Source organism: Diabrotica undecimpunctata, chromosome 1, assembly GCF_040954645.1.
Source record: "Diabrotica undecimpunctata isolate CICGRU chromosome 1, icDiaUnde3, whole genome shotgun sequence".
NCBI lineage: Eukaryota > Metazoa > Arthropoda > Insecta > Coleoptera > Chrysomelidae > Diabrotica > Diabrotica undecimpunctata.
In genome coordinates this window covers 182,304,306-182,329,084 of record NC_092803.1, presented here as the reverse complement: position 1 = coordinate 182,329,084, position 24,779 = coordinate 182,304,306, and the positions used below count along the sequence as shown (strand labels likewise).

General features: G+C 32.7%; 1 protein-coding gene across 3 annotated transcripts in view; it reads right to left on the bottom strand.

Annotated features, from left to right (window-relative positions):
- Window positions 1–24,779, bottom strand: part of Dh44 (corticotropin-releasing diuretic hormone 44) — a 445,815-nt gene that overhangs the window by 166,115 nt on the left and 254,921 nt on the right. For all 3 annotated transcript variants that reach the window (XM_072520716.1, XM_072520721.1, XM_072520718.1), the window contains one exon: window positions 689–722. The gene's annotated coding sequence lies outside the window, so the exon portion shown is untranslated. The remainder of the gene's footprint in view (window positions 1–688; window positions 723–24,779) is intronic.

Below are 24,779 nucleotides of genomic sequence, written 5' to 3'. Positions count from 1 at the left end.
GTATATCAATCAATTTGGTACACAAAATTTGTCCTATGGGCAAGTTCACGATTAAATTCAGCTTTAAATGAAGGTAAGTTTTTAGAAAAATCAATGATTGTTTGTTCTACGATTGATCTATAATTGTTCAGTATATTTTATTAACAAATTATCAATATATATATTTATTTTTAATATATTTATCGCTTGTCTCTGAGTTAAATAATAAAACCCTAACAATTTGCAAGAAAACACACCGCCCAATATATCCGAGAGTGTAAACCTCGAGGTTAAAATCTACTCACCTGAATTCATTTGATTAGAGCTTTAAACATACAAAGTGTCTCTACAACGGCAACTTCATTAGTGGTTATATATTTACCACCGAATAAATTAAACTTCAACCTCTTTACTCACGCAAGATAAACATCCCTTCTGGGATTTCCTAATATTTATGAGTGTCTCAGCTAAATTTGTAATTACATCGAGATGACTTGATTTATTAGTAATAAAATAAGTCGATCAGTGGCTCTTGCCAAAGCTGAAGCAGAAGAGTATGAATGTCTATACAATAAAGTTCACACTAAAGTGAGTAAAAGACAGGAATAATCAAGTTGCAATAGACTAAAGAGAGCAAAACATTGTAGTTGAATTCGATGATTAGATAAAAAAAACATAAATAAATAAGAAAAAAAATCTAAATACTTACATGTATATCAGCGGAGAACAGCAGAATCTTCAACCTAGAAAATAGACAATAAATTAAAGATTAGCAATAATACGATTAATTAGGAAAAAAATAACAAACAACAGAATATTAAACGTAGGTATTGTTACGAAAGTTTGGTGAGATTTATTTCAAATAGAAAAAGTCCCTTGGCGAAAAGAAAGAAGTAATGAAAAAGTCTATAATTTTAGAGATCATAGAAGAGTCCTGAAATAAATTTCTAGTTATCAATGAGTTATTGTAAGCATGTATTGAAAAACGTTTAATCAGTGTGTTTTGCCGGTGTTAACTTACGGTGCGGAAACGTTGACCATGACAAGGAGAACAGTTCAAAAGATCCGTGTGTGTCAAAGGGCGATGGAGCGTGCTATGTTGGGCGTTTCACTACGAGACAAGATCACAAATCGCCAGCTACGACAAAGAACAGGAGTGGCTGATGCAGTAGAGAGAGTAGCAACACTGAAATGGAACTGGGCAGGTCACGTGGCTCGAATGACAGATAATAGTTGGACAAAGCGGATACTGGAATGGAGACCAAGAGATGATGCCTACCGAAGCAGAGGTCGTCCACCAACACGTTGGACTGACGATCTAAAACGTTGTCATAGGAATTGGATGCAAGAGGCACAAGATCGAAATAGATGGAAAATTATGAGGGAGATCTATGTCCAGCAGTGGACAAGTGAAGATTGAATGATGTATTGTAATATTCTTGGTGTTAAATAAAACTAAACTAAAGAAGTGTAACATTTTCATACTTTCCTTCATAACAGAAATTTTATAATTAGAACTGATCATAGCGCGTTGCAGTGGCTAATGAATTTTAAAAAGACAGAAGAACAAGTTATTCGGTAGATAGAGAGAATCCAACAGTAATAACTTCGACGTAGTACATCGAAAAGGGCGTCTTAATAACAACGCCAATATTCTTTCTTAGCGATCCTGTTTGAAAAGAGTACAGCCAGTACTGTAAAAAACTTGAAGAAAAAGAGAACGTAACTGAAGACTAAAGTGTCCAGTTAACCACAGTTGTGTGTGTGTGTGTAGATAGTGGATGGCATTAGAACTTGTCTATTTGCCACAGAATAAACCACAGTTATACAGGAAGAAAATAATCAATAGACTTCCCTTGAAAACCTTAAAAAGAGCCAAAAGAAAGATAAAGGTTTAAACGTTATACGAAAATGGCAGGCAATTAGCAGTAAATAACAGAATACAGTGAAACCATAAAGGCGTAAAGGGCTCAATGGGAATCTCTGTATATTTTCAATGGTCCATTTTATCGGAAGTGAGAAAGTCCCGATAGAGTACTTACAGTTCAACAACTGGTGCTACCAAAATCACACATTAAAAGTATATTACAAGAACTTCATTGCAGCCCGTCTGGAGGACATTTTGGTGTCAAAGAACACTGATAGTTCAACACAGATTTTGCTGGATCAATTGTCGTCGGTATGTAGAAGATTGGTATAAGAAATGTGATTTATGTAATAGTAGAAAAGGAGCTAGAACAAGAAGTCGTAGTAAAATGGCACAGTGTCTTTCTGAAAAGACTTTTAGATTACTTCCAGTGGATATTCTCGGTCCACTTCTGATGACAGACAGAGGAAACAAGTATTTATTGGTTGCAATGAAATATTTTCTAAAATGGCCTGAAATTGCACTTCTCCTTAATCAAGAAGCGACTAAACTAGCAGAAACATTCATAACACACATATATCATATTAAGACATGGAGTTCCTTTAAAATTACATTATGATTAAGGACGAAATTTTGAATCAGAATTATGGCCAGAAGTAATAAAAATTTTGGATAGGATAAAGGGTACAGTGATTGGTCACTTAAGGAATTGCCAATTGAATTTAAATTGTAAATTGGTATCTTTTAAAATGAAATATTTTGTAAAATTTTTTAAAAACTCAGGTTATTTTAATCAGAAATAATGATGTATATAAAAAATTAACACAAATTTAAAAACTTACAGAACTACACTGCCATACAAACATAGTTATTGGCATATAGAATTACAGTCATTGGCCATTTATAAAATTCCTAATTTTCTTATTTTATTTGTGCAGGTAAGGCACACAATACTATTTAATTTTTCAATTTCTTGTTGTTTCTTTGCACAAGTACCAATATTTTATTCCTTTACTTATTTTATTCCAACTTTTGATTTGGATATATTATAGGAACAAGAATAACACAATCCTGTATACAAAAGGTTATTTATACAAGTGGGTTGGTGTCGTCTGATTGTTTCACCGTTGTATCTGAGAGAATTTGTATTTTTTCGTCTTCTAAATATCCCCCAGTGTCAAATAGCCGACTCACCAGCACGTTTTTCTTTGATGGTTTCCAAATTTGTACATTTGCTTTGGGATGTATTCTTCAAATTTGATGAATAGATATTGTTGCAGACATCAAAAAATATGTTATCAATTGTGGGCAGATTACCGTTTTCCTCTACAGAATCAGGAAATTGGTTTCGTGACGATTCTGTTTTTCTTGTTTCACTTCTGGTATATGTACTCTAGCTCCACTTTTCAAAGTAGTCCTTTTAATTGTATGATCAATAAGTGTGTCCGCTTTCAAATTATTTGTATTTGCAATATTACCTGTATTTACTGTAACATTTTCTTTATTCTTGTGGAATTTTTTTTTATTACTTTCATCTTGGTTTACTTGGTGTTGATCTTTATTATTTGCTTTTGCATCAATTCTATTTTTTCTTGTTCTGGTTTTTCTTCAATTTTACGCCTCTCTGGATTTTGACGATCTGAAGAAGTTGCTTTTTGCCCTTTCTTTCTGGGGTTGTTGGCCAAAAAAAGAATTTGTCGATTGAGATGTCAATTTCTTTAGATAATAAGTTGCCTTGATTAACTAAAGGCAGATTACTGGATGTCGATTGAATACAGTTATTAAAGTATCTTCTGTGACATCTTTTATATTAAATGTAATATCACCGTTTTCTGGTTGAAAACGGTGATATTACATAAAAGTTGAACTCGAAAATCCGAAAGTAGATTTTCTTCTGTAATAATAGGAATATCTTGTACGTTGCGTATAATTTCATTGCCACCTACAGGCTTAAGTGTAATATCTGAAGATATATTATGGGTTTCTGTGATGATAGGTATCTTGTATATTATCATTTGTGATTCCACCTGTCTCTGTAATCTGAGTTGTGGGTAGATCTATGGTATTTTGAAATAAATTAAATATATTAAAGAGCAATTGTGAATCTCCATTTTATATTTCTTCGCAATTATCCAAACCTTAAAATTCTAATATTTTGCGGCTCCAACTGTGAGTAAAAAATCTACATATGTTATTTATTTTGTCATAGAAATAGTGTGATTAATACCTTTATTCGGGTCTTTAATCTTGGTTCAACATTTCGAATAGTCTATTGCTGCAGGGTTCCATGGATACATATCAGATGCTTTAAAGTCATTAATTATGGAATCTGAATTTAATTGACTAATAGCTGTGTTTAGTATCAACGCAAAATTCTCTTTGGTAACTACTGAGTTCGGGTTTTCACATCTAAACTTTAATACTGCCCGGTTCCAATTTGCCTTTAATGGTTTAAATGCAGCAATAAACGTGGGTGCACGATGGTGTAATGGGCAACGCTCACTACACCAGCTTGCAGAAAATAAGTGATCTAATCCACCGCATCCAGTTTTTCCTAGAAATAAACCTAAGGCAATTCATATAGAGAGATTAGCTCTATACACTGGAGCTGCTCTACCCTTTTGGCTTCAGTCGGTCCCTTATAGACCAGTTATTCGAGACGAATAACTATAAAGGAGAAAACAATGTTACGAAAGTTCTGTGAGATTTATTTCAGATAGAAAAAGTCCCTTGATGAAAAATAAGAGGAAATGAAGTTGTCTAGAATTGTTTAGATTTCATCGAAAAATCCTGAAATTCCTAATGAAATGTGGAACTTCAGAAAATATATGTTACTAGCGGACCAACTCAACATCTAGTTTTTTAAATGAAATTTTTATTTTGAGAGAAAAATTAAGAGATCAATACAAACAATATAAGCAAGAATATACATAACATTCATCAATAATAATGCAAGTAAAAAAAAAGTGATTATGGAAGTCGACCTCAAAACCGGAATGCAATTTTTAGTTCATCAAATGTCGACATGGATATCATTTAGCAGTTAATTTTGCATGCTGATCACGAATCCGGTGTCAGATTGGCTCTATCTTGACGTTTTATGCGCGTTTCGGGTCACTTCCGGTGTCGGATCGCAACCGGAAGTACATATTTAGATTCGTCTCGACGAGACCTTTCGATCCATATATACATTGTGGGGTCTAAAACTTAAAGTAAATTTTAACTTCCGGTCATCTCAAAACCAGAAGTGAATTTTTGTACCAAAAGTATATCTTGACAATCTCATACGTAATACTAATAATATTCCAAAAAAATATTTTAATTATCTAATATGGTTTTTGAGTAAAGTGGTGGACAAGAAAAGGGCTTAGCGTTTTAGTATATAAGATTGATAGTTGGAACAGTTGTAATTGACTTTTGAAGTTTATAGTTGTCATTGAGTTTTTGTAAACAAGTATTGTAATATTGGTTGATATTAAATAAGAGTAATTTAAAAAAGTGTAACACTATACAGTACATAAATATTTAGTGTTGACAAGTTATCTCACAACTAACTACAACTATTTTGTTCCATCTAATTGAGGTGGCACAAAATGGACACAAAATATTTAAATATATCTATCTAACGAACTTTCATATATAAATACTTAATACAATATACAGAACAGGAATTATTCCCAGATATTGGCTGATGTCTACATTCATAACACTACGAAGAACACTGAACGTAAAATATTTCCAAGCCCACCGAACAATTTAATGAGTCGCGACCTCAAAATATTTTTAAAAATTATACACCGGACAGATTGCAGGTTTAGATGTTTTAGTAGAATAAACAAAAATCGGACGAAAACGTTGACTTGTGTTGAGAAGATAACAAAAATGCATGTTGCAGAAAAATGCCTAGAAGGTTAAGTTTCTTAACAAAAAAGATTTAAATAAAAAGTGCAATAAGGAGAATTCTGTTTGTGAATATATACAAAAATGGGTGAATTTAGGTTATAAAAGTTGGGTCGTGTTCAACGTAGAAATAACACCTTTATCTAGTACGAAGAATCGCTTAGTATTACGTTTCTGGAAGTAATGTTAGAATAAAGCCAAAAGCGATATATAGAAAATGATTATATAACATCGAAAATTAATTATATACAAGCATAATAGCAAAGGTAATAGAAATGTAACAAAATATTTGGTTTATTTAAAATATTATTTATAAATTATTTACTTTGTCAATGAAATCAAATTAGAAAAATATGCAAAAGTATGATGGATATGTTGACCCAGCAACTGATTTGGTTTTAATTTACATTTTGATAATTAGTATTTATTTATTAAAATAAACACATGTAACAAATTATTTTTTGCTAATATGTAGCTATTAGTCCAGTCATCAGAGGTGTGATCTGTAAAAACGAGACAAACAAACTAAATCTTGCTGATCTTCTTCTTCTTCTTCTAATGGCGCTACAACCCTTTGTGAGTCTTGGCCTGCTTAACAATGTTCTTCCATTCTGCCCTGTCGGATACTTTCCTTCGCCACTGCCTGATGTTCATGGTTTTAAGGTCCCTCTCTACGTCGTCTATCCATCTTTTACGGGGCCGTCTTCTTGTTCTGTTTTGTTAGGGCTTCCATCTCTAGACTACTTTTACAGCTCGATTATCTGGCATTCTTTTTAGGTTACCAAGCCAGTTTAGTCTTTGTGACTTTACAAATCTTACAATATCTGCGCTCTGCATTAATTCATCCAGCTCTTGGTTCATTTTAATTCTCCACGAACCATCGCTGGATTGGGTTGGTCCAAATATCTTCCTTAGTATTTTGCGCTTAATATTCTCAGTTGGGTTTCATCAGTGGTTAAGAGGGTCTACGTTTCACATCCATATATGACCACTGGTCTAATTACTGTTTTGTAGATTCTAAGCTTAGACTCACAATTAAGTAACTTACTTTTCATTAAGTCTTTGTATGCATAAAAGCACTTATTACCGCTAAGAATCCGTATTTCTTGACTGATGTTGTTGTCATTTATTATTGAGCCTAGGTAGGGAAAAGTGGAGGCATATTGGTAGGTATGGTTGTCTACCTTCAGATTCTCATGTTCATTTAATTTTGTGCACTCCATATATTTTGTTTTGCTTTCATTTATATATAGACCAAACGTAGCAGCTTCTCGTTTCAGTTCTATAACTTTTTCGCTTAATACCCTTTTGTTTCGGCTTATTATGGCAACATCATCCGCATATGCGCATATTTGCATTGATCTTGTATTAATACAGCTGTTTATATCCAGTTTTCTACCAACAGCTTCTAAAGTTAGATTAAAAAGTGTTGTTGATAAGGCCTTCCAAGGCTGATCCATCAGCAAATTTTGCTGATACTATCAATTTTAAGACCCGAAAAAAGATGCAAAAAAGTTTGCGCTCCTAATACCGAGCTTCTCCCTAACACTGAGAAAGTATATGAGATAATTTTGAATAAAAATGTTTGTCAGCACTTTTTATGCAGAATGAGCCGATCTCTCAGAAACAGCGTGTGAAGCGACCTGCGACCGGCGACCTTGAATGTCAGTTACACGTACCAAATCAATTTTTTAAATAAAGTTTGTATCAACTCGTCGGTAAAAATTCGATATATTTTGATCAGAGTGTCCTATCGACACTAATCAAACAGTGTTTTAAAGGTGAAAAATTTAGCATTAGTATGAAATTTTTACATTTTGCCGTATATAAAGTTTTTATAAAGCTATTAAATAAATATAAGTTGCGCGATTTTTGCCATTTTTTACGATTTTTATAAAATCAACTAAATTTATCACCTCCATTGACCGGTCGGTATAAAATTTTTGTTGCTACAGCCTAATCTTCAAAACCTTAACATGAAATTTTGATTTTGAGTTTTAGCAACAAATATGAGAACAGTTGAAATATACCTGAAAAACCCTGAATTTAAACTTTTACATTACAAACAATCTCACGTCATAGAAAATGCTTCCACGAAGACATCATTTGGTGGAATTTATAGCTGAAGTTGTGTAATTTTAAAACTCGTATTTGTACAATCTTATTTACAATATTTACAATCTGGAAAACGCAGAAATGATAAGAAGAATGAATCATGACCTAAGAGACATAATGGGGGGAGAAAATATAGTTAGATTTATTAAAGCACAGAGATTGAAATGGCTGGGATACATAGAGAGGAGGTAAAACTTTCTACTGATTAAGAAGGTCACCAGATGGTAGCCAGAAACTGAAAGACCAAAGAGAAGATCTGGAGAGAGAGGAGGACCAGGGCATTAGAGATATCAAAATCCTGAAAGTGAGAAACTGGAGCAAAAGCCAAGTCTTACAACAAATTCTGACAATACACAAGAAAAATGCGTAGTGATTCACCGCAATAAGCGAATCTGCGAGCTCTAAGTAAGAGCAGGAAATATTCTATTAGAAATGAAAGGTCTTGATGATGATAATGATGACTTGCACAATCAAAAAGAGGCAGTTTTAAACGTTTTATTTGAAGTATATGGTCAAAAGAAACGATTTCTCCATTTTTTACAAAAACATATATAACTTTTGATTCCGAGCATATTTTAAACAGGAAACAGAAAATTAAAGCTGAATGTCTTCTTCTTTCAGTGCCTATTCGTTCCGAATATTGGCAATCATTCTGGCTATAATTATTTTATTGACTGATGCTTTAAATACATTCGTTGTTGTTGTGGAGAACCATTTCCTCAGGTTCTTCAACCATGATATTCTCCTTCTCACAATTCCTCGCTTTCCGAATACTTTACCCTGTAGGATTACCTTCAGTTATCTGTATTTAGTGCTGTTTCTCATTATATGTCCAAAATATTCCAACTTTCTCCTTTTAATGGTATACATCACCTCTCTTTCTTTGCCCACTCTTCGTAATACGGTCTCGTTGGTTATCTTGTCTGTCCATGATATCCTTAGAATTCGCCTGTATAGCCACATCTCGAAGGCTTCAAGTTTTTTCTCCATTGCTTCAGTTAGTGTCCAGGATTCAACTCCGTAATACAATATTGAGAAGATATAACATCGTAGGAGCCTCACTTTTATCTCCAGATTAAGATTGTGGCTTTTAAAGAGTTTGGCCATGTTATTGAATGCACTCCTAGCCTTCTCTATTGCACTCCTAAAGCTGAATGTATTTACTATTAATTACATGTATTCACTTTATGCACCCGAATCATCTTACAATTTTAAGGGAGACCTTCGAAAACAGGTAACAATGCGCTCCGCTCGAATACTGCTGTTTTTCTAAATTCCAGAACTTCAACTACAAATTTCACCCAATGCCATTTCCATGGAAGCATTTCTTTTGACGTGAGATCGTTTATAATGTGAAAGTTTAAATTTAGCGTGTTTTAGGCATATTTTAAATGCCTCATATTTGTTGCCAAAACTACAAATCAAAATTCCATGTTATACATTTTAAAGATTAAGCTCTAACAAATGGAATTCCAGAGCGACCGCTCAATAAAAGTGATACATTTTATTGATCTCATGAGAATCGTAAAAAATGGCCAAAAATCACGCAACGTTTATTTATTTCCACCGGTGGATGATAAGATCATATACCGGCGCTATACTTATAATGAGGCAAATTTAAGAGAAATCATTAGAATACAACAAACTGGTCTATTAATGTTTCGTGGACCTTAAGAAAGCATTTCATAGGATCAAATTAAAAGCCGTTTTTCAATTATTGTACGCAAGGAGATATCTCAAAGAAAAATCAAAATAATCGACAAATAAACACAATAAAAGTAAAAGTAAAAGAACTAACTGACCTGATTAAAGCTGGCAATAGGATAAGATAGGGAGATTCTCTGAGTCTTTTGCTGAATAAAACAATATAAAGAAATAAAAATGTCAGGAAAGAAATGACAGGTAGAATTTACAAAACAGTCATCAGACCAATAATGACATACGCGACAGAAACACGATCTGACACAGATGGGACAAAAAAATGCAAGAAACAGCAGAGATACAACCTTTAGAAAAATAGATGGTAAGGCACTATGAGACAGAGCTAGAAGTACAGATATACGACGAATATGCAAGGTGGAGAACATCAAGGACTAGGTAAGAAATAGAAGAGTGGAATAGGTCTATCATATAAGCTAAATGACAAATAGAGTACTAAAGATGACAAGAGATAATTCCACAATGGAAGACGATCAGTAGGATGACCACGAAAACGATGAAACTATCACTTACTGGGGACACATAAAAAACACAAAGTTTAGTGTTATGTCTACACAAAGAGAGGAAGTAGAGGAAGCACAATTAAGTTGAGCTGGATGGCATATGGTAAACTGAAATACATACTAATCATGAAAATTGCTCTATAAGGTCTACAAAAAGGTCTACAATGAATGTATCCTACCACTCAGCACATATGGTTCTGAAACATGGATGTTCTGTCCATCGTGTAGGTGATCTACCTCTAATTCTTCTGTCAGCTCATCGTCTCCAAACTCTAATTTTTTGGGTCCACCGCCCGTCATTCATTCTGGCCACATGGCCCGTCCAGTTCCACTTTAGATATACTATACTCCCTATGACATCTGTGACGCCTGTCCTTATTTCTTCTTTCTAACTCTGTTTCTGCGAGTTAGTCCAAGTAGCGAGCGTTCCATTCATCTTTGGGCTACTCTGAGTTTGGTTCCTGTAGCCTGGGTTAAAGAAAGTGTTTGGACGCCGTAAGTCATGACTGGAAGTATACATCAGTCGAACGTCTTCTTTTTCTAATAATTTGGCATGTTGCTCTTGAAGATATCTGATAGAGCTCCATATAAGGCGCATGTTAAAGTGATTTTTCTTTGTAGTTCAGCAGTGTATTTGTCCCTAGCAATTTGGATTTCATTACCTATGTGTGTGTGTGTGTTTGGTGAGTTGGCTTGGAAACTAGTCCTTTAGCCACAGAATTGTAATGTAAAATATTAGTTTTTAAATAATGTAACCAACTTTAAATAAAAAGTTACATATTAGTTCGTATACTTCTCTACTATCCAAGGAGAGTAAATGGGTGATGTTTATGGGAGTCTGAATTTTAAGTTCTGATAGTTTTGAATACAGCTGATCTGTTTCATACCTATGTTTATCGCACTTAAAAAGAATATGGTTGATGTCACATTGTGATATATTATCGCATGAGCATACCCCAGAAGGGATAATATTTAACTTAGCCAAGTGAGCTGGGAATGCACCGTGATTAGTTTTTAGTCGTGTAATTGTGGCTGTCAACTTCTTTGGCATTGCATAATTGAAAATATAGTCAACATCTTGTGGTAGGGTAGGGTGGATAGTATAATATTGATTATTTGAATTCGTTGCTATGTTTTTCCATTTTTCTTTCCAATTTATAAAAATTTTGATATAATAATGTTGTTGTAAGTCCTCCAATGTAAATATGGGAATATAGAGTCCAAAATGGGTCGCATCTTTAGCAAGCTGGTCAACCAGTTCATTTCCCTCGATACCTATATGACTTTTAACCCAAATAACTGTAATATCTTTACTTTATATTTTATTTTTAATAGCACAAAGAATATTATTTCTTTTATGTTGAGTCATATCTGAGTTTAATCCTTTAATGACCGATAATGAATCTGATAATATTACTGCTTTATTTAAATTGTGTGAATCTAGCCAATCTAATGCTTTTTCGATAGCTACCGCTTCAGCAGTATATATTGAACAATGTGATGGAAGTTTAATTTTCAAAGATTCGCTTTTATGTGGAATGTAAACTGCGCAACCTGTGGCACCATCCTCTTTTTTGGAACCATCGGTATACATTATTACGTGATCATTATAGTCACTCAATATGGATCTAAGTAAGACAAAGTTTATTTGTGGGAATTCTGTGTACGTTGGTATAATGACTTTTGGTTTATTTAATGTTACCTGAAAATTAGCTTTATCTATTGGTAATCTTTTTTCTTTGCCATAGATATTAGGATACTCATTAGTTTCTAAGAAAGCATCAGCAAGTAGAGGAGAATTTTTTATGCGCCAGTATTTATTTGAGAGGTTTTCAATAGATAACTCATACAGTTGACTAAGTAGATTATTATTATTTAATCTTAGCTTCAGGATATGTTTAATTGCCATAATTTCTCGACGATTTTGAAGAGGTATTTCATTACTTTCAGCAAGTAGTACAGGGCAAGGAGTAGACTTCATGGTGCCCAAGCATATTCTTAGACATTTAAACTGAATGCGGTCTACAGTTAATAAGTGTGTGTTACTGGCGGCACCATACAGAATGCAACCATAGTCTACAATAGATCGCACGTAGGCTCTGTAAAACATTTTTATTACCTAAGTATTTATATTTATGAACTAATCCTATTTGTCATATATTGTGTCTTTTCAAAATTTATGTTCAAACCAACTTTGTTACAGGCGGAATCTACCCCAGTAAGCATATTTCCAATCTCTTTTGAGTTATCTGTTATTAGAACAATGTCATCTGCAAATCCTAGGTGTGACAGCATTTCGCCGTCGACGTTGATTCCTTTGGCTTCCCACTTCAATTTTTTAAAAGCAAGTTCCAAAACTGCCGTAAAGTTTTGGGAGATAACGTGTCTCCTGGTCTGATTCCTCTTTAACTTTAAGAAATAACTTAACAGCTAGAAACACTAACAAATAAATAAGGCCAAGGACAACAATCGAAGACAAAATACAAAGAGTATGTTCCTTAAATGCAGGACATGTATTAAGAATGAAAGAAAACAGGCTTCCAAAAAAACTGTTGAATTCAAGAATGCAGGGGAGGAGACCTATTGGAAAACCGAGAAAACGATGGGAGGATGATGTGGATGAGGATGCCACAAATCTCCTTGGCAGTCGATCGTGCAGGAGAATGGCTACATACCGTAACTGATAGAGAAGTTTGATAAGGATGGCCAGGGCTCGAATTATGCTGTAGAGCCATAGGATGGATGGATGGATGTTCCTTAAAATGGAAACGAGCCAGACATGTGGCTAGAAGTCACGAAAGCTGGTGTGAAAGTGTGACCAGATAAAGACTATGGGGGGAAAAAGAATCGTACGAAAACTGCAAAAAAGATGGTCTTCTTCTTGATCTGCTTATCCATGACGAATGTTGGCGATCATCATGGCAATTTTTATCTTATCGGCAGTAGAGCGGAAAAGCTGCACATATGTTGTGTTAAACCAAATTCTAAAGTTCTTTAATCACGATGCTCTTCTTCTTTCTGGACCTAGCTTTCCAAATATTTTTCCTTGCAGCATGGCTTGTAGGAGGACATATCTGGATTCATTTGGTATATTGTGTCGGAGTATTGTAACTTTTGAGATTAGATGAAGATAAGTACTTCTCGACTCTTCTTCATTTTTCTGAGGACCTCCTCATTTGTGACTCCGTCAGTCCACGGGATCTTAAGTATTTTTCGATACAGTCACATCTCAAATGCTTCCAATTTTCTGCATAAATCTTTGCTTATGTTCCACGATTCAACATCATTAAAAGGACAGCGTAGCATTGCAGCATTCTTACTTTTATACCAAGAGAGTGGCTGTGGCTTTTAAAAAAGAATCCATTATTGATCTATTCTTTATTTATTATGGTGCTGAGGTAGTTGTAGTGCGTCACTCTTTCCACTGGGGTATGGTACAAGTAGATTTGACCATCTGTTATCTTTTTCTTTCTAATTATGACGCCTTCTTGACGTTTATATTGAGTACATATTGTTAATTTTAATAAGTGATTTTGTTCATAAAGACTTTTAGGTCTTTTAGGTTGTCCGCAAATACTATGGTGTCATATGCATATCTGATGTTTACTACCAGTTAGTAACAAAGATAGTAGGACAACTTAAAAAGGAAAGAATTCAGTCCAACGGGATTAAATTGGTACCGAATAGCCAAGAATAGAAAAAAAATAAAAGAGGCCTATATTGAAAAGATGGATAATGGCTGAAGGGGACGAAGACAAAAATAAATAAAACAGTTTTAGTTATGGATAAAAGATCCTGTAGCTAATGAAGGATACATTTTATCTAAATATTTTTGCTTAAATTTTAATGTTTTTAAATTATTTAAAAACTAATGTATTATATAATTGTAAAATGAATATCCTTTTCATAATAATAAAGTTAAATAATATTGACATATTTGGATAAAATCATTCAAATATTTACTTCAGAAAATTTGACCGACCAAAAATTACAATTTCTTGTTGATTCAGGATTCTCAATTTTAATATTCTATACACCTATGTGTATATTATCGAAGGATTACATTCACTCTATTCAGAAAGCTTTTCGACGGACCTCAATATCCTTTCATCAATTTATATGATTTTCTTTGCTCCTTTACAAATCCCTTCTCGTCGTCATCGTATGATAGTTATTTGTTCTGTTGTTATCTGTTGTTAACTTTTATATCAATGAAATATATTTATAGACCAAAAAAATCTCTTGAGAATTATAGTATTACTGGTTCAGAAATATTTTCTCAAAATTTAAAATAATATAATAGTATATCACACACGTATTGAATGAAAAACCTTAGACCAAATGATAATAAATTATATAATATATTTGCAGATCTTTAGTTCACATAAACATATTTTATAAAGCCATGTCGTCTGATCATTGTTAATCTATTCACAAATTACAGGGTCATAAAACCACTTGGACACACCGTGAAAATACGGGAGAGGGTAAGTGAAGATGGATACATAAAGAAACCGAAATATCCGATAATTATATTGAATTTATGCAAAGCGGATCAATAACAGATGCAATTTTAATTATGAGGCAGCTGATGAAAAAAAAAAAAAAAACAAAACTACGCGTCGCACTTAGCGAGTGACGACAGAAGTGAATACTTCTTATAGCGTGTTATTGCTATATGAATGGTAATGACATTGTATGTCTGTTTATGACTGACTTGTTAAATTGTTTTTATAATAACACCACACATTAAAGTTCGGTAAAAATAAAAAATATCCTAATTTTTTTTAAATTTTGTTTAATTTTTAAAATTTTATAAATATAATATAGAATTTATTTCTCATTTACATTTTTATTATTATCTTGTATTTGTGTTTAATTACTTCATTTTGATTATCATTATATTTCATTATAATGGATTTAAAAAAATAAAAAATTTTTCCTTGGCGGAGAATTGAATTCCAGTCATGTGAAAAAAAAAAAAAGTAAAAAGACGTGAAGATAGCAACGGTTTTAGAGACTTCAACCTATAGGAGTATACATAACTGTGTGGATGTGAAAATATAATTGTTGTTTTTACTAGTTTGTGTACAATTTCATCATATTTTCTCACTTTTTAAACCTTCCTTGGACAAATATTTCAAAACCAAAATTAACCAAACCGATCCAGTCGTTCTTGAGTTATTATAAAAAGTTATAAAAAAATTAAATGACGTTTGTATTTGAAATGTGTATTTAAATATAAAATTGGGGAGTAAACGATTGTGAAAACTACTAGTTTTAAGTACTTAGAGTCGAAAAACTAATTTATGAAGTTATGGACACGAAGGAACACTACCACGGTTACGTCGTTGTTACAGAGATTTACCTTTATATATTTCAACATTAAGGATAACTAGAGAGCTAGAAACGCCGAAGAAAACTTCAGTATAGACCAATATAATTTTGAGGTAGTAAATAAGTTTACATATTTGGGTTCTCTCATAACAAACGATAATGACACATCTGAAGAAGTAAAACGGAGGGTACTGCTAGCAAACAAATGTTATTTTGGACTAAGCAAGCAGCTAAAAAACAGAAATTTAAGCCAGAAAACCAAACTAATAATATATAGAACACTCATCCTACCAGTGCTGACATATGGGTCAGAAACATGGACCATCTCCAAAACAGACGCAAATCTTCTGCTCGTCTTCGAAAGGAAGATACTAAGAAGAATAATGGGCGCATTCTGTGAGAATAGTATTTGGAGAAGGCGATATAATTTCGAATTGTACGAGAAGTATAAAAAAATAGTAAATGGTAGAGATGTAATATCCTTCATAAAAATAGGTAGGCTTAGATGGGCTGGACATGTGTCAAGAGCAAATGAAAATTACCCACCCAGACGAACTCTATTATCGGTCCCAGTGGGAAATAGGAGTAGAGGCAGACCACGACTGAGATGGAGGGACGGTGTGGACGAGGACGCAATGAAAATCGGCGCGGCAAATTGGCAACGGTTGGCGATGAACAGAAACGACTGGCGAAATAGACTGGGGAGGGTCAAAGCTCAACTAGAGCTGTAGCACCACTGATGATGATGATGAAGGATAACTTCATCTGTTTACGTAATTCATAGAATTCAATTCCATGCTTAGTTTTTTTAACAACATAAAACCCTTTATTAATCAGTAAGCAGATCATTTAGTAATAGTTTCGTTTTATACTGGCTCAAACTATTTCCACAATGGTAAGTTGTGGATGTTCAAAAAAGAAAAGCTGGAGTGATTAAACAACGAGAAGTGTGCAAGAAAAAGGAACACAATTTAAGGGTTGTGATATGGAATATGCAAAACTTATATAGTTTAGGAGCTCTCCAAAATCTCCTAAACGAACCAGATAGATACAAAATAAAAATAGATATAACTACTAAACAAGAAATGAGGTGGCATTGTAATTCTCGTTTGTTTTCTTTTATTTTTTCTCTATCTATATCAATCTTTAATCCAATTACCACAATATAGTTTCTTTTAGATTTTCTTTCAAGCCTTTTCAATCTATTTTCTACCTCATTTAGATGTTGTTTTGTATTTTCTAATTCCTCTTTTATTTTTAGCTATGAGCATTTTTTTTCATTTCTTTTAGCTATTTGTACACTTTTCTTAGTAAGCCCGTGTCCATCTATTGCAAGCAGCAAGACTGCGAAAGAAGTTATCTCCAGCTCAAAGGTTTAGAGAAATCACTCCTATAAATCCTGTCTATTCTATAATTTCAATATATGCGTTTAAATTAATTGGCTGTTAAATTTTGTTTTTGTTTAAATCTATTTTATTTCATTTGACTTTCTTTACACATTGGCAACATTGAAATCAAGTTGGTCACAGCTTCGGTGAGTTGGTAGTCAATGTTAGCTATCGGTTTTGCGTTTACTAACCTCACTTTATGTTTTTAATTATTTTTTATTCTAAAATTCAACAATTTTGTAATTTGTTTTTTCTCTTCACTATCACTTAGGTCCATTTAACTTATATATCACTTCTTTCGAATTAATTTTCATCAGTAAGTCTCCGTTTTTGGAGTTGTTTATAGACAGAAAATAAATCGATGTTTTTTTAACCAACGCAAGGTTGCAAAAGATGATATAACAATCTTAAAAATAAAAAATTGAAGAAAACAAGTAGAAACAGATCAGAATGGAGAAGAATCCTAAAACAAGCCAACCGACCTTAATTTACGTATTCCTTGATCTCATGTCTCACATCAAACTAAACAACTCCTAGGATCCACAAGGAATCTAAGTTCCTGTAGTTGGCTGTATACCATATATAACAAAAATTTTTTATTAAAAATCCTTTATAAAAGGTATATATATTAAAAAACCCAATCGGACTTATCACAAGACGTTTTCGAAATCCATATTCCATCATCAGTGCACTAGGTGGGTATACATGGACTGATTCACTAAACATGTGGGTAAAAACCCGTAAAAAATTGTTTTTTAAAATTTAGTTTACATTATATGGTGGTAAATATTATGATGTTAAAGTTACCAGTGGATTTGGTAACATGGCGACGTATGACTCCTAGGAGATTTTGGCTGGACTGTTATGCCACACCCCCCTACAGTCCGAACCTAGCACCAAGTGATTATCACTTATTCCCAAAATTTAAGGAACACTTGGGTGTCTTACGCTTCAGTACCCATGATTAAGTTACGGAAGAGGTCTCTTGATTCCTCAATGGATCGGCGGTAAAATTCTGTAATATGGATATAGAAAAGTTAGAGCATCTTCTACAAAATTGTTTGGATAGAAACGGAGATTATGTAGAATAATAGCGTAAGTTTTAGGTTTTAAAATTATGTACAAAACCACAAACCATACATACTCTGTATGTATGGTCTGTGTACAAGACTAATAATAAAAAATAAAGCTGTCTATTTTTAAAATTCCTGGGAACCTTATTTTACGAATGGCGCTCGAATAATGCATTGATTTCCTAATGCATTTGATACAAAAAAAGAAACTTTATTACAAAATGACACCATAATCTAGTGTACCTATTTTGGATCGTCAGCCACGTCTGACAGCGATGTAGACAGAACAGGTTTTGATAGTGTGGTGTCACAACAACGAAAACTCTTTTACGCTCGGGAGCAATGTGTCTGTGAAAGGATTAAACAAACATTCTCACCAACATATTGCCATATCTTATAACCTACTTTGTGGTATGCTTCCCTTCATGTATCCATGAATGCTGGTTCATGGTGCAATAATTGTATACATTTTATTAGTTTTTATAGTGCTTGACTAACTTACTAAGTGTTTCATTATTTGGACTCCCTTTATTACAAAGTGTGTTACTCTTCTACTGATTCTTTGTCAAATTCTGCGTATAAAAAACAATCAAAACACTTTTTTAAGCACATTTTTTTCATTCGTTGACAAGAATTTTATTATTTTTGTTTTTAAAGTAATTTAATCCTTACTATCTTTGCTCTATAGTTGATATCTATATATCTCTGATTCACCTTCATTCGTCGAATAAGTTGGTATATGCTTGTCTTATCCCTTTTTTTTACATTTCGCTTCTTTTTTTACCAAATTATAATTTTAAAGATCTAGTTGTGCCTATTTTGATGCCATTGTTTATAGAGTTCTAACTTTTCGATTATTTTTGTTTAGACTTTTTCTGACCATCACCAGGTCTCTTTTTAATCAAACTTTCCAAATATTTAAATTACAATATTTGTTATAATACAGATCATATCAATAGCAGTTATTCAAAACAATAATATGGAGGAAGTTTATAGATTAACGAAATAGTAAATAAGGATCAGATAAGTACAGAGCCGCTTCTGGGAATCTTTCATCGCGAAGTTTTGTCCTGTAGTAAGTCAAAACACTCGTACCTAACAAAAGAGTCCGCTGTCGCTGAAACATAAAATAAACCTGAAATTGGAATTAAAATGTAAAGACCTTCACATCAAATATCATTTCCCTAAGGCTAATTCTAATCGCTTTATTTTCCTCTTGATCGACTAAGCTATTAAAAATTTGATAAAGCAAATTGTACGAAAACCAATTGAACCGATAACGAAAAACAATCAACTCTTTGTCAGATTCAATTTTTGCTAATTATGGCGTATACATTCGGCCAAATTGGATATGAAAAACATATATCGGGTTATCTTTGTATATGTTTATCTCTCGAGTTGTTATCTACATTGGTAATCGATAAAACAACAGTGGTAGTGTCACCAGTAATAATTTGTTATCAGCTGCAAAATAAAAGCTATAGTATATTTCAGCATGTTTGACATGTACCTTGTATGTCCTCTATAAAAGTAAACAAAACAAATCTAAGAAAAGCATTATACAATTTGATTCTAAAAGTACCATTGTTACACTAACTGATTAGTTTTAGTGTAATATGATTTCTATTTGTCAAAATAATCAAAAAAAGGTGACAAATAGAAGGGCAATAGGTTTTGTAACAGGGTTAATATGTAACAGGGTTAATATGAAAATTGTACAATTTTATGGACAAAGCTTACAAAGATTACAAAAAGTCAAAAAAATAACAATAACAACGATTTAGTATCCGTCTGTTAATAATGTCGCGTGAAAAATTATCAAGCAACGAATATGCAATGCAGCTATTTATCCAGAATTGACAAACTAGAAGAACTGGGTCCTCTTTCTACCCATATCTATAATGCAGACAAGTGGTCTGTTTTGGAGACTGTTGTCCAACAAAACATTCGTATCTTATAAAGAAGTGAAGGCACCAGGTTGTAAAGTAACTAAAAACAGAATCACATTTATGCCTTGTTAAAAATGTTACTAGAACACACAAATCAGATGTTAGTGATTGATAACGCTAAAAATCCTAGAGTTTTCAAATAAATTTGTCTACCAGTCTGTTACAAAAACCAATTTAGAAGTTTGATCACAGGAGTATTTAGCAAAAAATGGCTTTGTCCCAGAAGAGTAACAGTTTATGAAAAGATCCAACTTGAATCTTCTCTTCTCAAGTGGAGAAGATTTAAAATCTTGGTTTGAAGGAACATAAGAAACTGAGCAAATTATGACAGTAAATAGGCATATGTGAAGCAATACAAGAAAAAGAAAGCCTAGTATAAATATTGGAGCCACCAAGTTTAAACGTAAAACCAAATGCAGCATTTAATTCTTGTAATGCAATATCTGCATAATATGGACTGAAGAAAATGGCATACCTATGTGCTAAAGATATTATAATTATTCGAAACATGCGAGAAAAGGTTTTTTAAACAAGGACTACAAGTTACACCAAAACAAATCTCAATTATACACCAGTCGTCAGGGACGAAAATGCCAACAAGTTTACCACTGTTACACCTGTGCTTTCCCCTAAAACCCCACACGTAGAGGGGGGAAAACGAAAAAAAAAAAAAGAGATTTACTAAGAATCTGTACGCCATAGAAAAAAAATGTTTCAAATAAAAAATGTAGCAAAGATAATTTTGGACAAAAATGTTTATTAGGATTTTTTGTGTAGAATGAACCATTCTCTCAGAAACAACGATTAAAGCGATCGGCGATTTTAAAAGTCAGTTACGAGCGCGAAATCAATTCTCAATAAAATTTGTATTAGCTCGACGGTAAAAATTTAATATCTTTTGCTCCAAGTGGCCTATCGACAAAAATCAAGATGCGTTTTAAAGGTAAAGAGATCAATAGAATGATCACTAGAGTTTTCATAAATAGAACCTAATCTTCAAAACCTATAGCATGAAATATGAATATATTTTAGTTTTGAGTTTTGGCAACAAATGTGAGGCATTTGTCATATGCTTTAAACAGCGCTGAATTTAAACTTTCTTTTTAACTACTGTTATAAATTACACATAAAACCGTGTTTTTGTAGGCGTTTCCTGTGACGTGCAATCATTTGTAATGTAAAAGTTTAAATTCTGCGTTTTAAGTCATATTTCAAATGCCTCATATTTGTTGATAAAAATCAAAATCGAATTTTTATGTTATAAGTTTTGAAGACTGGTCTCCAATAATGGAAATTTCACTATGATCAGTCAATGAAAGTAATAAATTTTATTGATCTCACGAGAATTGTACAAAATGGCAAAATAGCGTAGCTTATTTATTGAACAGCTTTAGAGTACCTAACTTTATTTGCAGTAAAATACCGAAATTGCATACGAAAGCTGCACTCTTCAGCTTTTTTGGTTTTTGGATTTTTGTTGATAGGATACTCTGATTAAAAGATACCGAGTTTTTACCGTTACATTGATACAAATTTTATTTAACATTGATTTGTACGCGGAACTGTCATTCAAAATTGCCGGTCGCTTCAAGCGTTGTTTTTGAGAGAACGGTTCATTCTAAGCAAAAAGTGATAAACATTTTTATTCAAAATTATCTTTATTATTTGAAATATTGAAAACGATGCTTAAAGTGGAAAACTTTTTTGAATCTTTTTAAGGTCAAAAAATTGATATTCTTAACAAAATTCAGCTTGTTTGTATGATTTTTAGGGGTCAAATATCTGACGAATGGACTATTAAGGATTATTTTACACTATCTTAACTATTTAAATAGTTAAATGTGAAATATAATCCAGTAATCCGAATACTCCAATAATCTGGCACCTTCTGGTTTTTAATAGTGCCAAATTAGTGATATTCTACAATAAAACACTGAAAACTTTGTTTTCAAATTCCACAAGTGAGACTTGAGAAAGGCAATCAGCCGAAACAGCTGTAGTGAAAAGAATTTAAAATAAATTTTGTGGAAGTTTGAAAACAAAGTTTTCAGTGTTTTATTGTTACATAAAATGAATTTCCATCAAGTAACGGTCCAATCCATCAATGATATTCTAGAGTTAATATGTAAAATTCCCAACGAACTGGCCTAATTATTATAACGTTTGAGTAAATACTAATTTTTCCTACAACTGCATGAAATCTGTAATAAAAATTTTATTAAATATTCTATATTACATCATATTAGTTTAAAGAGAGTTGCTATTAACAACTTCTACGAAAAATTCGTCTTTATACCACTTGAACCAATGTAGTTTTGGCAACGATGCGACAGGCTTGCAAAGTCGTCGTGCATTATCTTTTTCAAAGTTTTCGTGCAAAGTTTTTTCTTCTTCATTTGCGGGTTTACTTTTATCCAATTTATTTTTTAATATGTGCCAATATAAGGTTTTTACTTTCGCAACGTATTTAATAAAGTAAATATATTGGTTTATGTTTACATCTTGGATCGCTTTGGACGTCTTTTTTCTGTTTTCAGCTGACTACCGAATTGACTAAGTCCTAGCACTTAATATTAGAGCTAAACCTTTGTCGTTTTCATGGATGTATCGGCGAACTACGACAGTATTTGGTGACAAGATCTGATCTGCCAGCGTCAACACGAGTCCTATATTTAGCACGAAACCCTTTTAGGACTGAATACATTACGCAGATATTCAAAACTTTTCAGACAAAAAATATGATCAATAGTCTTATAATGGTGCCCAAAGTGAACTATTTTTTTTAAGTATCCTTAAATTCTTTGGTAGAATATGGGACAAATGTTTGTCTCAGTAGTGTTTTATGTTGGGACCAATTTTAAAGGCAATTTTATTGAAAACAATATAAAATCACATGACTAAACTAAACAGTGATGTGAAAAAACATGTCTTAGATAGTGGCAAATCACAGGTGACACAGATTATTTTGATTCTTGTTTCTTTCTTACTGAGAGAACATCTATGGCATTTCCTCCTGGTAGAAATTTGCTTTGGCAAATGTCCCCGATATTTACCATGCTCTTTTGGCGTTTAGAAACGATTTCAGAGCGACTACTTAAGCTTCTCTTCACTTTGTTTTTGGATCTGCGATGTTCTATAAATTACTCTGCCAAATTAACTCGACTCGATTTTGAATATTATATTTTGCTTTAACTTTCGTGTATGGTTGTTTCTACATTACGAATGGTTGTCATCTGTACCTGACTTCCCGTTCCCTGCTTCTTCAGAATCTATGCTTTCGAGATCTATTTCAAAATCTTTCTTCTGCGAAGAATGTTTTTGTTGATTTAAACCTTTATGAAACTCTTTGTTACTGGGGGAATATTCGTCAGAACCTAAGCCAGGAAAAGGTTCCTCTAGTTTTTGCAAGTCACTTAGCTCTTCAGGGATATTTTCCAATTCTCTTTGTGTTAAAAAACGCCTAGTCATAAGTCAGGAACTGCAAAGAGTAGAACTGTTGTCACTATTTAGAGTTAATATAAAAAACTCATGGGACACTAATGATTCGAGCAAATGGACTAATGGGACATCCATGTCCCATTACATGAATTATGCGAAAACAATGGCGAAAAAATGGAGTTTATTAGAAATTTTACTTACTTTCAACACAAACGCTTTCACGATTGTTTCGTAGTAGTATTGTGCAGGCAAAAACACTAAATATGTATCAAAGCAACAAAACACAGAACCACGTTGTACAAGAACACCTACTTCTAAAAAATTTGAGGCTATATAATCAAATTGTTGGTTTCATAACAACGAAATGTTTACTAACACGGTTATTTTTTATTAAAGTAAATTTAGGGTACAAATAGGCACCACTAGAACTTTTTTAAATTTCGTGGGACATACAGTTCGCCACAGTCCTGAAAGGACTAGCAACCCTCAGCGAAGTCTTACGTTGCCATGTAATCAATTCCTTTTTTTACTTAAACATCATAATTTCTAATTAAAAAAATTGTGAATCAAAGTTAATCTAACAACATTTAAAGGGTTTTTTCCCATATATTTAGTACATCCAGTAGCTTCAAATATGTACATCCAGATAGCACTGATGATGGAATATTAATTCCGAAAACGTTCTGTAATGTTGTCCGATAGAGATTTTATTAGGGAGTAGGGAATACCTTTTATAAAGGAATTTTTTAAATAAAATTTTTACTGAAAGGGTTAAGAATCGTTTCTTTTTTAGACAGCATGCTCTCTAAGAAATCGTGTAATAATGAAATTAAATAATGGACTCTTGCAGGAAATCGGTGCCAGGGTTCCCCGTGGCATCAATTTTGTTTAGTCTATACATTGCTGATATGTCAGTCAATTATTTTAAGAAGTTCGGATACATAAATGACTGGACACTAACCACTTGGGAGATACTTTCTAAAGTTTACAAACAAAATGTGGAAGTACTTGTAACTGAGCTATGCTTATTGGCGGCTATGTTTAATTACCTCTTTTAATATTTGACATTTTACAGACTAGAAAGTTCTCATTTCAACGATAAAAAATAAATTATATACATATATTCTATCAATTTCCATATGGAATTTTCCCAATTTAAAATTTTATGAGATATCTATGATAATTATAACTTTTATTTTTAAACGATGTAATCAAATCAGTTCATCAAATTTTAGATCCCCAAAATATCAATTTTAAATTGGTTTTCCAGTTCATTTCATTATTATTATTATTTAATTGACCCTAAAATAGAGTATGCTTTAAGTAGGGTCTCCTGCTAAGTGTTATTATTACTTCAATGGATTCCTGCTCATTTGTTTATTCGACTAATTATGATGTCATTATTCTACGTCATAGCTACTGCAGGGTATTGATAAATATAAAGATAAAAATATTGGTCTAATAATATCGTATAAAAGCTTTGAATAGTGATATTTTTCGAAAGGATGTTT